Source organism: Cryptomeria japonica, chromosome 9, assembly GCF_030272615.1.
Source record: "Cryptomeria japonica chromosome 9, Sugi_1.0, whole genome shotgun sequence".
In the NCBI taxonomy this organism is placed as follows: domain Eukaryota; kingdom Viridiplantae; phylum Streptophyta; class Pinopsida; order Cupressales; family Cupressaceae; genus Cryptomeria; species Cryptomeria japonica.
Genome location: NC_081413.1, coordinates 146,804,834 through 146,819,848, shown reverse-complemented (window position 1 = coordinate 146,819,848; position 15,015 = coordinate 146,804,834).

The window sequence follows — 15,015 nt, the reverse complement described above, 5'->3', positions numbered from 1 at the left end:
ATGCTATTATAGCAATTGCATCTTGTTGGTGCCTAAAAATGAGTTTACACTAACACAAGGCATAGACCAAGTTGTTTTCTTCTAAAATATCTATGGAAAGCCACTTCCAATTGTTAATATTCTTAAGACTTGGACCAACAATAACAAGGATACAAGATCCTTATGCACTTTAGGCTCTGCAAAACCAGGGTGGGTGATCCCCATGCCAAATTGTGATTTCTACGCCTCACTCACTGGCTACACGTGAAACAAAGAAGATAATCTCATATAAAGGCTCAACAGAAAGGGAGAATGCTCAGGAATGGCAAATTCCTAAGTGATCCTCAACCAGTTTGGAGCATGAGATGATTAAAACACATGACAATATTCATGTAAATAAAAATATTCTGATATTCAACAGATTATAGCAAACAACTGGTGATTTTGAACAGAAAATCAACACCAAGGCATTTACTCAGCTATGATCAGTGCCTTATTCCATTGGGTAGATGAATTCATACTGCATAAAGTGCATTTTGATAGAATTTATCTAACAACATATAACCTAAGATAATATTGCCTTGCAATACATCATATTCGCAACCCCAACCCAAAACTACTTATCAAAATCCCTACAAATATCCCTACCAGTTTACAATTTTATTCAATCTTTTAATTATCCCTTTAGACCAAAGCATGAACGAAAAATGCATACACCACAACAGTACAATGAATGATAAAATTCTTGATAATATGCATTCAAAACATGATAGAACAATACACTGGAGAGAAATGGGTTTGAATTATATTTCTATTGAAATATCCAGCTATCTCTATAAGAATACAATTTATACATAACTCCTTCAAGAACCTACAAAATTACAGACATAAGACTTTCTATTTTGCTCCATAAAATAACCTTTTACAATTTTTTGCTTCACTTAGACTTTGTTATTTGGAAACATAAAATCAAAACACTTTAGGGACCAAAAATCTAAACCTTGTCTCATAACCTTGAATTGCCTTTTATAAAAAACAAGGGAGCAAACAAGCTTCAAGCTAGAGGAGAAACCTGTCATCTCAGAATGATTACACACAACTGCATTCTATTACACAAACATTCATCCTTGATTTCGCTTATGCAGGATCAAAGTATGCAATCGCCTTCTTTAAAACTCATGATGAATATTATATGCATGTAAAATTCATCTTTAAAACAAGTATTCAATTAGAAATCAAAGGGAAATCACGAATCCCTATCTAATCAAAGAATCTTAACAACCTAACAATGAAATAATGCAGTATCAAACAAATAGGAATTAAAATAGTTCAAATCAAACTCCCTATTCCAAGATTGCATATAGCTTCCATTGCTCTTCTCTTCTCTATGGTATGATGGCTCTCAGATATTGCGCTGGTAACCTGCAAGTGACACAAAGATTCAAAGTTCATGATTCAGAGAAATTGTCTAGGATTGAGGAGGATTGAAAATGAAGATTGAATACCCAATTTATAGATTTCTGGATGAGATTGATTGAAAGGTAGAACATATTGATCAAGAGGTGGAACTTAGGTTAGCTCACATGAAAATTGATAGTTGAACTACTGATTGTAGGAGTGAAACTAAATAGATTGAATAGATTAATTGAGTCAATTGATTGAGATAAAGTTGACTGAAGGAAGAAAAAGAATGATTGGAGGAAATAAAGATGATGACAAAGAAAGCTTACTTTATAAAAAGCTAACTAAAAGATGGAAATAGAAGTTGAAGAGATAAATGATTTAATTAATTAATTGATTGAATTAATTAATTTAGGATGTGCTTGCATTTGGAGTTAGATTTTTCAATTTAATCTTTGCATGAGATTTATTCAAATAATTGAATTTATTTAATTCAATTTAGCATTTGAATATATTTAGAACTTGACTTTGATTTTCAATTTGGTTTTTGAAATCATGCACATGTAATTGAATTTGGAAGAAATTAGAAGAAATAAGAAATTAAATGAAATTAGAATTTAGGGGATTTGAAAATGGAAGAATTAATTAGTTAATTAAATAATTTAAAGAAACTATTTAATTATTTAGAAATGGACTTTAATTAAATAATAAAGATTATTTAATTTAAAGGAATTAAATTACAATTAATTAAATAATAAATATTTAATTAATATTTAGAAAATGATTTAAATGATTAAATGATGATAGAATAGGAAATAGAAATTGAGAATTAATTTATTTAAATAATAAAGATTATTTAAATTGGGGAATTAACCATAATTAATTAAATAATAAATATTTAATTAACATTTAGAAAATAGTTAAAATGATTAAATGATGATAGAATAAAAAATAGAATAGTTAGTAAGATTACGAGGAAATATGAAATAGAAGAATAAGATTAATTAACTTAATTAAATAATTAAAGAATTATTTAATCAATTAGAGGAATAATTAGTACATGTCAATGAGACATTTTTAGGTGTCTACAAATATTACTGCCATTTCTATATACGTTAAAAAATATCAGCCACTAGAAGACAAAAAGTAGTTATGCAAACTGTTTAAAACCTTTATTCATCATTCAGATACATACTACTCCATGCACTATAGTCTTCATCAGATGGCCAATCAAAAATCATGGCTTCATTAGCTTTTGCTTGTATGGAATATATTTAATGGCTACTTGGTTTGCCTCTCTTTCAAAAGTTTCAAAAAATAATCCTATAGCAATTATTTTATCCATGCTATCCTCCAACATATCCATATTTATCCCTTCACATAGTTACTAATGACTCTTTTTGCCTCTTCCTTCCAAAATTGTAAAGGCTTGACTAGCTCTTCTTTATCTTCAATATCTGGCAAAAGAGTTTGTTCCAATTCACTTAACTTTTCATCAATTCCCTTACCTTTCTTTCTATATTCTCTGGCAAAATTTGGGCTTCCTGCATTGATTTTACCAACAAATATGTTGGTTGGAGTGCATGTGTTCTCTCGACATGATATTTAGAGGCCATGGATATCATTCTGAGCTCATTTCTTCTTTGCAACCATTTTGTAAATAGAGGAATTGCCACTTCTTTATCATCATTAATTTTTTGAATAACATTAAATAGTAAAGAATATAAGGCATGGACACTATTTAGCCTGCTATCAACTTTCTCATTTAAATGAGTTAGCACTGGCATAGCTATATCCTTTTGTTGCCCAGCTGATTGATCTTCTGATTCTTTCAACTTATTTTCTAATTCAACAATCTTTTCTAAAATTTGAGACTGATTTGGTTTAATTGATCTTGTAGCTTCAGGCTCATCATCGTCATCATAGGGGACTAATGACATACCAGGGATTTCAGCACCTATATCAAGTTGGACTTCTTCTCCTCCTTGGAGCATAGGTGATGACCTAAATGTTGATGGCTTGGATGGCCCTGTAAGTGCAGGAAAGGAAACCTTTATTTATCCTTTCTCAAAGAGTTGCACTCTCGTTTACAACTCCACACACCTTTTCTGAGATGCATTGTAATAATTGAAAATTTTATCAAACTTTCTTATTAGCTTCACCTTTTCTAAAGCTTCTCTTTTTGCAATATCATGTGCCAATTTAGCAACATCAACATTTAACTTTGTAGCCTCTACACTCGATGTGTCATATGCTCTTTTTATAATAAGGCTTCCCCTCAAATTGGGGTTTAAATCACTAATGTTAGGCTTTCTAGGTCCTTCCTCTAGTGCCCATATTGCCAAGGTTGCATAATCATCCACAAAATCTGATCCTTTTAATGCCAACCTTGCTTCTTCTTCCAAATTGAAATGTTGACCTTTTGACTTCTTGACCGTATCAAATGCCACTGCATTGGTTAAGTCCCATTCTGGTAAGATCAAGACTCGATCCTGACTTATAATATTCCTGCCTTCATCAACAGTGATTTCCTTAAATTCTTTCCTCATCTCATTCTCTACTTGTTGGTTCTCTTGATTCAATCTATCTAGCCTTTGGGCCTTCTTCTAAGTAATTCTTCCATTTTACTCCTCAATTTTCATCTTCCATACCAATTTCAGAAAGGTTGGACTTCTCACAAAAGCATCATCTTCAAGGAACTTATCACATGCCTCCTTTCTTGCATCTTTAAAATATTTACCCTGGATATCCAAAGTTGTGAGATCCAACTCCAAACTAGGAGGCAAAGGAGGAACACTAAACTACATTTCTGCACTTATTTCTATGAACATATCTTCCTCCATTTGTTATTCATCCTTCCTTACAGGTGAGAAGGATATAGGTGATGGTGAAGGACTTCTCTCTGATTCCTTGAGATCAATTATCTTGATTCCTTGAAAAGGCTTGGTTTGTATTTTAGGGGAAGGCTCTGCACTCATCATCTTTTTACCCTTTCTCCTTATCAACCTTCCACTATCATTGCTACTATCCTCTTCATCACTCATTTCTTCTCTTTCTCTTTTGTGAGAAGATTCATGAATAGGCCTCCTTCCTACCATGCCACCTGCTCTCAGAGACAAAGGAAGTTGTGATCTTGATTGTTGTTGGCCATGAACTTCTTCAAGTTTGGTTATCTTCTCATTTATAATCAGCTTTATTTCATTGAAATTGTTCATAAAAAAATCAACCTTGGCACAAAATGGGGAAAAATCCTTTAATGGGTCATATTTTGGATCCATCTTTTGGATTGCAGCCCATAACTTTCTGAATATTATCCACTTTTCTTTCCTCCATTCTTGAGTCATGGAATCAAATTTATTTCTGATTATATCCTCAGGAAAGTTATGCTCATGAGGCAACATACTTCTTTTTATTCTTTCTTTGAAAGTATTGTAGAACCCCTCAGGATCACTATGTCTATCTATGCTTACCCCCAAAAGATATGGAGCAAATAATTTATCAAAATGCTCATATCCTCCCTTCAAAATTACAAAATAAGGGATGATAGTGTAATCTGGGAAAATCGTTCCTTTTCCCCTTCCTTTTAAATCCTTGTCTCGAATGCATCCTATTTGCCACATCACCTCAGTAAAACTCATTCTCAAAGGAACATTGAAAGGGAGTACATGTGGTTGTCCAGAGAAACCATAGATTTTCATAATAGTACTTACAGGATAAGGGATAAAATCCCCCTAATTGTGCTCAATCCTAACAAGTGGTAACCTTTCTTTTGGTCTTACAAAATCATGTAATTCCTTGGGAATTCTTGGTGGATTTACTATCAACTTTTGCCTCAACCTAGAAGCAAAATTGTTATCAAATCTTACAAAGTTGGCCTCTTGTCTATCCCAAGACATATCTGTGCTCCAAAGTTACACCAAAATCTCCTGGTTATCAATTGTCCTTTTGAGGTTCATGGTACCCTCAAAGTAATCTGCATTCCTAAAAAAGAACATATACATGAGTAAAGAATACCAGAAGAATCTAGCACCAACTACTTCATTCTTAAAAACCAGTAACCCCTCATGAATCTTTTCTTCAAGGTAAGGGGCAAAGTTGAAAAAACACTATATAATAGGGATGTTGTATTTGCATGGCCATGTACATAAAATTAGGTGGCATCATTGTAATTGGATTAAAACCCAATATCTGACATAGAGAGAAGAAAGTCGCTTGAAAGTAGGGAGCAAAAGCACCAATTGGGAATGGCTCCTCTGAGCTAGGGCTGATGTGGTATGTTGTATACCTTGCTCTGGCCAAATGCATTGGAAGGAAATTATTTCTAATGAATTCCCTCATCTTGAAGTACTCTACCTTTTTCTCATTCAAATCTATCAGCACCAGACTCGCAGATGGTTCATACATGTCAAAAACCTCCTGGAACTCTTCCCTTCTGATAGTCAATAAAATTTATCCTTCATTTCCCCTAATAGCCCTTAAGCCATGGTCATATCTATTTGCAATAGTAGGTCAACATCCATGAAAACACCCAGCACTACCAACTTACCCAAATCATACTGCCAGGGACTGGATAATGGGGAATGCAAGTTCCTTTGTCCATACCACAGTTTGAACATTTCTAGTCAAGTTGTCGGTATACTAGCATCCGCCAAGGGGAATGCTTTATCAGTTAACCCTTCCCCTAGGGTTTTTTCACTCACAAATCTTTGCCCCTATTGTCTATCATTGGTTGTGGGCTTCAATTGATCCAAGAAATCATCATATAGATTTCTTTTCATATAATCCATTTGTCCTTAATGTTTTCATTAGGGAGCCATCTTTTCAAACTAGGGTTTTACACTATAACTTTAAATTGAGGAAGAAAAGAATAGGGCTAACATGAGATTTAGATTACAATACTAATTCAAACAAATTTCACTCTTCTTTTTCTAGTTCCTAACCCTAGAACAAATTGAAATTCTTTTCTTACAACTTCATGCATAATTTATCAATTCATTTCAAGAATAGATAAAGGAGCTCAGATAAACTTACTATTTCGATTTTCACCAGAGAGATGGCAATTTTGTGTTGCAAAGAGTTGTTTCAACCTTCTTCAGCAGCAGGAATATCTTCTGGATTACTATGAAATCTTTTGTGAATGAAGAACAACTTTTTAAACTCTTTAATTACTGCCTAGAAAGGAACACAAATTTCTCATCCATCATTACTACTCGCACGAGCAAAACAATGACTCTTAACTTGCATTTGAAAAATTTCAAAACCTAATTGTCGATCATCGTCCAAGTTGGCAAATATTATGAACCAAATCATTCAATATGATAGTTACTATCCAATGTAGCAAGCGGGTCCACCCTTGGCATGGTATGGCACATCCAACTCATCACCTTGCTTCGCCACTTTTAGTGACCCCACCATCGACTTTTCCTAGCTCACCCAGGACACATGGCATCATCTTGTGATGTCGCGGTCCATAATTTCCTCACATCTTTTGATCACAAAACCACATAAATCATCAAATCTATTCTCTATTTACCTTCTATCTGCACTGGTCACTTAACAAAGGCCGCTAACTCCTGATCACTTCTCAGACTGCAATTAAAATATTACTGCTTGATATAAGCATGTGCAGAAATATTCATTTTTAGTTACTTGAGTTTTAACTGTGGGGAACCAATAACATCAAAAATTTTGAAAATTCAAGCCGTTGGCTCACCTTTTTCTACCAAATACATGTGGCATCATCTCGTGATGTCACAGTCTTTATCATCCTTGCACTTTTGACCACAGGGAAGCGCGGACTGTCAAATCTGTCATGTCCTTAGCAACCGACTGAAATATTTCAGAATTTCAAACTTAGGAAAAATGCAGGCGCAAGCACAAATATTAAAAGGAGACTGACTATAGGAAAAAAATTATACGACTTAGGAAAATTATTTCATAAACTGGTCTAATGCGACCTAACACTTAGGGAATAAAATGGCTCTGCCAATGGAATACAACCCTTGGTCTTAAGTGAGAAAAAGGTAATGACAAAATATAAAAAGGCTCAAAGATTTTCTTTCACACCATGAATTAATCAAGAAAGTCACAACCCCTAAAGCCCTAAACCTTGAAAACTTGACAGAGGGCATAATAAAACCAAAATGACCAAAATTTTGCAAGACATAATTTTAGGTCCTATCACATCTATTGCTTTGTTCTCATTTCTTGGGATCTGAGTAAATGTTATTTTTTCAAAGTGCTCTTAAAAATTTTCAACCAGCTATTTTTAGGGCATGAGCTTGTCATCCTTAGTTTGATAATTATCATTTATTTGGTTGATTATAAGCTATGAATCACCATAAATATGCAATTCCTTGATGGTCCATTCAATAGCCATTTTGAGCCCAATAACCAATGCTTCATATTTTGCAATATTGTTTATGCATGGAAACCGTAGTCTATATGATTCTGGAATTGTGTTTCCCTGAGGTGTGATGAAACAAATTCTAGCACGCGATCCATATTGTGTATAGGAGGCATCAAAGTACAACTCCCAAAATGTTGTTCTTATTGTCAGATTGTCTGCATTAGGAAATTCGATGTGCCATGGTGCATCATCTTGTAAGGATGGTTCAGCCAATTGATCAACAATGATCTATCCTTTGATGGATTTTTGATCAACATATTCTATATCAAAATCACTTAGTACCATAACCCATTTTGCTAGTCTTCCTATCAAAGTTGACTTGCTTAGCAAATACTTTAGTGGATCTATTTTTTTATTAGTTTCACAGAATGAGATAGCATATAATGTCGCAATTTCTGAGTTGCAAATACAACTAGTAGGCATGTCTTCTGAACTGATGTATAGTTTAATTCATAGCCTACAAGTGTTCTACTAATGTAATACACTTCTCTTTTTTTCCCTTCTTCACCATGTTGTGCTAAGAGAGCTCCTAGTGATACATTTGTTGCTGAGATGTAAAGAAACAATAGTTTCCCTTTGATTGGTGATACAAGTACTAGAGGATTCATCAAATATTATTTGATTTGCATAAAAGATTTTTCACACTTCTGATCCCATTTGAATGGAACATACTTGTGTAAAAGATGAGTGAATGGATGACATTTATCTGCTAATTGAGAGACAAATCTTCTGATTGATTGTAATCTCCCTTGTAGAGAATGCAATTGACTTATGTTATTGGGTGACTTGATTTCCATGATAGCTTTGACCTTTTCTGGATCTACTTCAATTCCTTGAGCTGATATAATGTGCCCAAGAAGTTTTCCAGAGGTTACTCCAAATGCACATTTCTTTGGATTCAATCTTAACTAATATTGTTCAATCTTGTCAAAGATCTTGCCCAGGATGTTCAAATGTTCTTACCTTGTATGAGATTTTTCAAGTATGTCATCTACATAATCTTCCATAAATGTATGCATCATATCATGGAAAATTGTTGTCATGGCTCTCTGATAAGTTGGTCTCACATTCTTAAGCCCAAACGGTATAACATTCTAGCAGTAAGTACCCCATGCATAGGTGAATGTTGTCTTTTCTTGATCTTTAGGGGTGATTTTTATTTGATTGTACCCCGAGAATTCATCTATTAATGAAAACATCTCATGTCTTACTGATAAGTCTACTATTATATCAATGTTGGGCAATGGAAAATCATCTTTAGGACATGCCTTGTTCAAATCTCTAAAATTGGTGTATACTCTTATGCTTTTATCTGGCTTTGACACTAGCACAATTCTTGAAACCCATTCCAGATAGGTAACAGGTCTTATGAAACCCACATTCAATAGTTTCTTAGCTATGCTTTTACAAGGAGAGCAATGTGTGGATGCATCTTCCTTAGCTTTTGTTTAACTAGCTTTTCTTTTGGATCTACATTGATATGATGCATGATAAGATCTAGATCAAGTCTTGGCATGTCTGTATAGGACAAATAAAAATCTATCTGTCTTTGTTTGAAGAATTCCATGTAGTCTTTCCTCTCTTCATCTGATAATGATACAACAGGATGAAGGACTTTGGGGTCCTTTGATGTATCGATATTTATTGCTTTTGTTGGCTCTATTAAAATAGCAGATCTATCCTAAAAATTATGTAGGGAGGGTGTCAAAATTTCCATCTTTTGGTGCCTCAGGTAGGTTTTCATCATCATATGCATCCTTTAATTTTCCTCTTGAATGATCTAGTGTTGCCATGAAATGGTTTTTAGCACTAGGTCTTTTTCCTTGTTTTATTTAAATTTTGCGACTGGATAGTTTGGCACTCTCTTAAATACAAGAAGCATAACTTAATTTCGTAGTGGAAGATATCTTAGGTATTATTGGTTCTACAACATTAAGATATACTGCTAAATCATGATCATTGGAAAAGACATCCAATTTAGGGTTTTCTAGGTTATCCCAATCAATTAATTTTGGATGAAGCAGGGGTAAGTCATAGTCATCATCAGTGTTCAGTGTTTCAAGGTTCATGACATAATAGTCATAGTTTGGTGTAGACTAGGTAATTTCATAGATAGAACTCTCTTGAGGATAGTCTCTCCCAAGTGCTCTCCAATCAGCTCTAATGAAATCATGATTGGTATTTTGTGATTCACTATCAAGTGACTCATCATTTGATGTTTATCCCTCAAATCAATGGATTATATCAACACATACATCTTTGATACTACAACTTCCCTCTTGATCAATTTCAATAGATTCATTTGTATCTTGAAGCTGGCATACTTGTGCACATGACATAGAGGATTCTCTTGCTATCTTTTGTCTTCTCTCAAACTCAGCTTCTTCTAGACTAATAGTCAATCCTTCTTGACTATCTATTAATTCTTCTATGGTTCTTCCATACCTTAATATTATTGGCTCAACATTTTATGTAGGTCTAATATTTTGTTGATCTTCTGATTATTGATCAATAACTATTTATGTTTCTTGTGGTGTCACCTCGTGTTCTTTTTCATTCTCTTTCCTTTGTTGTTTTGCATATGCCACTTTCCTCTAAATTATGATCTCTTCTTGTCTTCTTTCCAACTCTATTCTTTGTTTTGTAAAAGACAAGTCTTCATTTGTAATAGTTGCTTGTTCTTCATCCTTTTCTTCACTTGATAAATCAGATGATGGATCTAGACCCCATTCATATTCATTTGAATCTATTTTTGAACCATTTTCTAGAATCATACTATATCTAACAAGAATGTCATATGGTGAGAAGAGTTCTCTAATTTTTGCCATCTTGTCTTTCATTGTTTCTAAAATACCTTGATCAGGTTCCATGCTTGTTTGTATTCTTTGAACTTGTTTGCAAGATTCTTCTTCTCTTTTGATTGCAAGTTCTTCCTATTGTTTCTCATATTCTTCTTGTTTTTGTTTGTTAGCTACTATTTATGCTACTTGGTGTAGCCTTTCTTTCCATGGTTCTTCTTTAGGGACTGATTTCTTTCTCCACCTTGGATGTTGATAATTGTGTTGTTTTTGCTTTAATTTAGGACATCCAAAACATAATTTATCTTGTTTAGATTGTGTGTGAGGACAAATAGGTTCTGAAATACCTTTTTGTCACTTACCAATTGGTCCTTTTCCTTCATATCCCATCTTTTGCATGATCTTATAAACATTGGCATATTGTCTTGTGGGAATATTAACTTCTGCAGCTGTTTCTATAGTTTCATTTTCATCTTTATACAACCAACTAAGAATGTCTTTGTCTTCATTTTCTTATGCAAGTGTTCCAGCTCTAACAAATGCTCCATCAAACATTTCAACTGATTTCTCTAAGATCCGTGTGTGAACTTTTGTAGGCTTTCCATATGATTTAGGTGAATGTGGAAAGTTATGCAAATAATACTTTCCCATTCCTTCATCATTTAATTTAATCTTTTTCTCAAAGGTTTCGCATAATTTTTCTTGAATTTCTTTGGTGGGATAGATTGATTCTCTATTATGTGGAACTCTTGCATCTTGTGCTAGTTTTAGATTATTGCAATATTGACTAGAGTCTGCGACTATAGTGACTTCTTGTATATTATGAGGAAACTTAACACACTTGTGGTATGTAGAAGGAATCGCTTGCATGTCATGAATCCATGGTCTTCCTATAATAATATTATAAGATGAATTCAAGTCTAGAACTTGGCACAATGTATCTCTTTCCAAAAGTCCTATTTTGATTGGTAACACCACAGTCCCTTTAGAAGAATATTCTTCCTCATCATACGCCTCGATATTTATTTTCTTCTTTGGATCCTCTGCATTTTTTGAATATCCTAAAACCTTTATTAAACTTGATGCACAAATTTTTAAGCCATTTCCACCATCTATGAGTACGCGTTTGACATAGGTTTTATGAATGGTGACTTCAACATGTAAGGGAGCATTGTGAGGGTGTTGCAAGGATGTGTCGTAATTTTAAGAAAAGGATAAGCAATGTGGGTTATGAGGTGTCCCACCATGTTTTGGAATTGATCCACATCCAGGTCTTTTGAGACTATTGTTTTTGTTAGAGCTTTCTCCAATATTTCCTTATGCATAGGTGAAACTTTTAGGAGCTCCAAAATTGATATTTGAGTGGGTATCTTTTGTAATTGTTCTAGTAAGTTGTATTGTCTTGAAGTGGATGTTGATTCATTTTTTATACCCAAAAATGTAACTTTCCTTTTGCTTCTTGTAATGGCGTTGACTGGTTATGAAGGCGTGTTGTCTTTAACGATGATGACATTTACCACATCATCATATGTGTAAGTGTAGTTTACCTTAGCTTTGCCTTTATCATCTTTTGGTTTGGATTGTTCACCTTTTTCATAGTTTGGAAGTGGAGTTTTTAATGCTAGATGTGATTCATTTATCTTATGGCCATCCATTGTGATAGTTCCATTATTGATTAAATATTGAATAAGGTGTTTCAATCTTTGACAATCACTGGTTTGGTGTCCTTTGTTTCGATGATAATTGCAAAAATTATTGTCATTCCACCAATTAGGTTTGACTTGAGGTTCATAACTTCTTGTTTCTAGTAAAGTAATCAATTTATTTGCAAAAAGAGTTTTCAGAGCTGATTCCAAGGGTTCCCCAATGTTTGTGAATTTCCTGCGAGGATTGGAGAAGAAAGACTTGGATTCACTATTCTCTTGATCATTGTTGTTTGGTGGTTGACTTGATAAGTTGAAGATTGGTTTTTGTTTGATAGCATTGTTGTCATCATTTCCTCCATTGGTAACCTTCCTATTCTTTGACCATAATTTAGGTTTGTCATTGTTATTGTTATTGTTATTGTTGTTGTTGTTGTTGTTGTTGTTGTTGTTGTTGTTGTTGTTGTTGTGATTGTTGTTATTGTAGGAATTATTGTAAAATTTTAACTCTCCTTTCTTTACCACTACATCTTCTATCTTTAGACCATTTTCAATCATTTTATAAAAATAAGGACATTGGATTTTAAGATGGTAACTCATTTCACTAATAAGGTTGTCAATGAATATGTCCATTTTCTCTTGATCGGGTACATCTCTTGGATATCTATTGAACATTTGTTTCCATCATTATAAAAAGACCATGAAAGGTTCACCATTCTTTTGCTTGACATTACATAGATCTAGCATTGTTATCTTATTTCTTACATTGTAGGAGTATTGTGAGATAAATCTATTCAAAAGTTCTTCAAAAGATTTAATTCTAGATGCTAGTCTTGAGAACCATTCCATTGACTGTCCACTTAAGATTCTAGGGGATAAATGCATCAAGTAAGTTTCATCATGTGCAAATTCCATACTTATGGTGCAAAATTCCCTAATGTGATCTTGAGGATCATATTTCCCATCATATTTATCATATTTAAAGATTTCACAATGTTCTGGTAATGGTATCATGTTTAAACTTTTGTCAAAAGGATATGGGTAGATGTCCTCCAATGAATATTTCTTGGAACTCGTTCCATTCTGGATATCCTATAATTATTGTTGTAAGGTTTGCATTTGTTGAACGAGAGTTAACAAAAGATTATCAATATGGGTTCTCCTTGTATGTTCATAAGTTCTTCTGTCACCATGCTCTCTTCTTGTATCATGATGGTCTTTGCTTGTTTTATCTCCTCTTATTTCCTCATGATTTACTCAGTTTACATCCTCATTATTGGGATCATTAGTGTTTTGATGGTTACTCATCTCTGCATCTTGTTTCAAACTTTCTATGTTAAAGTCTTGTGGCAATTTAGCTCCTGATTTTGCCAACATTAGAAGGTATTTTTCTTTATGTTTTTCCAATAACTTTTCCATTAGTTTGTCAAATTTGTCATCTTGTTCAAGGTCTCTAATGGTGTTATTGACTACCTCTTCATCAACATCTGTGCATCCAAAAGTTTGAAACATTGGTTTTTCTTATTTCATTTGTCTTTGTTGTCTTCTAAACTACTTGTGTTAAACTCTAGTCCAAACTAGAATGTGATTGATTTGAAAACTTCACAAGTTATGACCTTCTAAATACAACTCAATAAGTGATTATTGTTTTAGGAAGATAATCTTTGTTGATTTTACCACTATTATTAGTGCATTGTGATAAAGTGTCTTGTTGTTGAAAGGCACAGGCTTGCCAAATAACTCCATCAAATTCTATTCCATAACCACGTAAATAGTGACAAAAATAGTGTAGGAATGTCCTATATTTTAACAAGATTTTGTGATTGATATACAAGAATCTTATCCTCTTTAGACTAGCCTTTTAACTGGGTTTTATTTTCTTAAGGTAATATTTAAAAGTCATGTAAGCATATGATGGTTTACAAGTTTGTTTGGTTCCAATGTGAGTGCAATATTTATTTTGATATAACCTGGGTTTAAATAGGAACGATATATCCAAAATAATGAACAAAGGTTGATATGATAAAGTTTTGTGATAAAGGATTTGATATATCCTGATTGGAAACTGATAATGATGTTGACTTTTGCACTTGAGATGGTTGAATCACTAACTTGTTGAATGTTTTATGCTTATGAAAACTTTTGGAAATAGCTTGTTTGATTGGTAACCTGATTATCTAACTATTTTGAAGACCTGTGATAGTTTTTTGCTCAATTCAGACTGATGATTTTTTAATTTTTTGACCATTTTTTAGAACATTTTTGTAGACACAAAAGACACAATGTTTTGTAAATCAAAATGCACAAGCAAGCACAAATCCTATGGCAGGCCAAGACAATAATTGTTGAATCTCACATGGGGTTTACCTCGAGGCTACGCTATTCAAAGAAAATATTTAGGTGCTTGACCCCACTAGCTCCACCCTCAACACTCACTTCTACAGGGCAGCCAAGAACCAGTTTCGATGAAAACTCCCCATGGAAAACTTCATATCTCTACTAAGAACCGTATGTGTGTGAGCCGCTTAAGAGGTCCGACCTCCTGTGCCAACAGTTAGAAGGATTTTGGCAACTTTAAAAATTAATTTTATTAAGGGCTTCTGGTCATGTGTCCATACATGCAACACTTTAAACTCTATAAATACAAAAGGCTTCCATCCTATAGAGGTTACGCTCCATAAGGCTAATGGGGAAACATAGTGTTGGTATGAACTAATTAGCATATATTGTATATGACTTTCATCATAGACACAGTTCATGTAGAGTGGACCAAAAGGACTCAGTA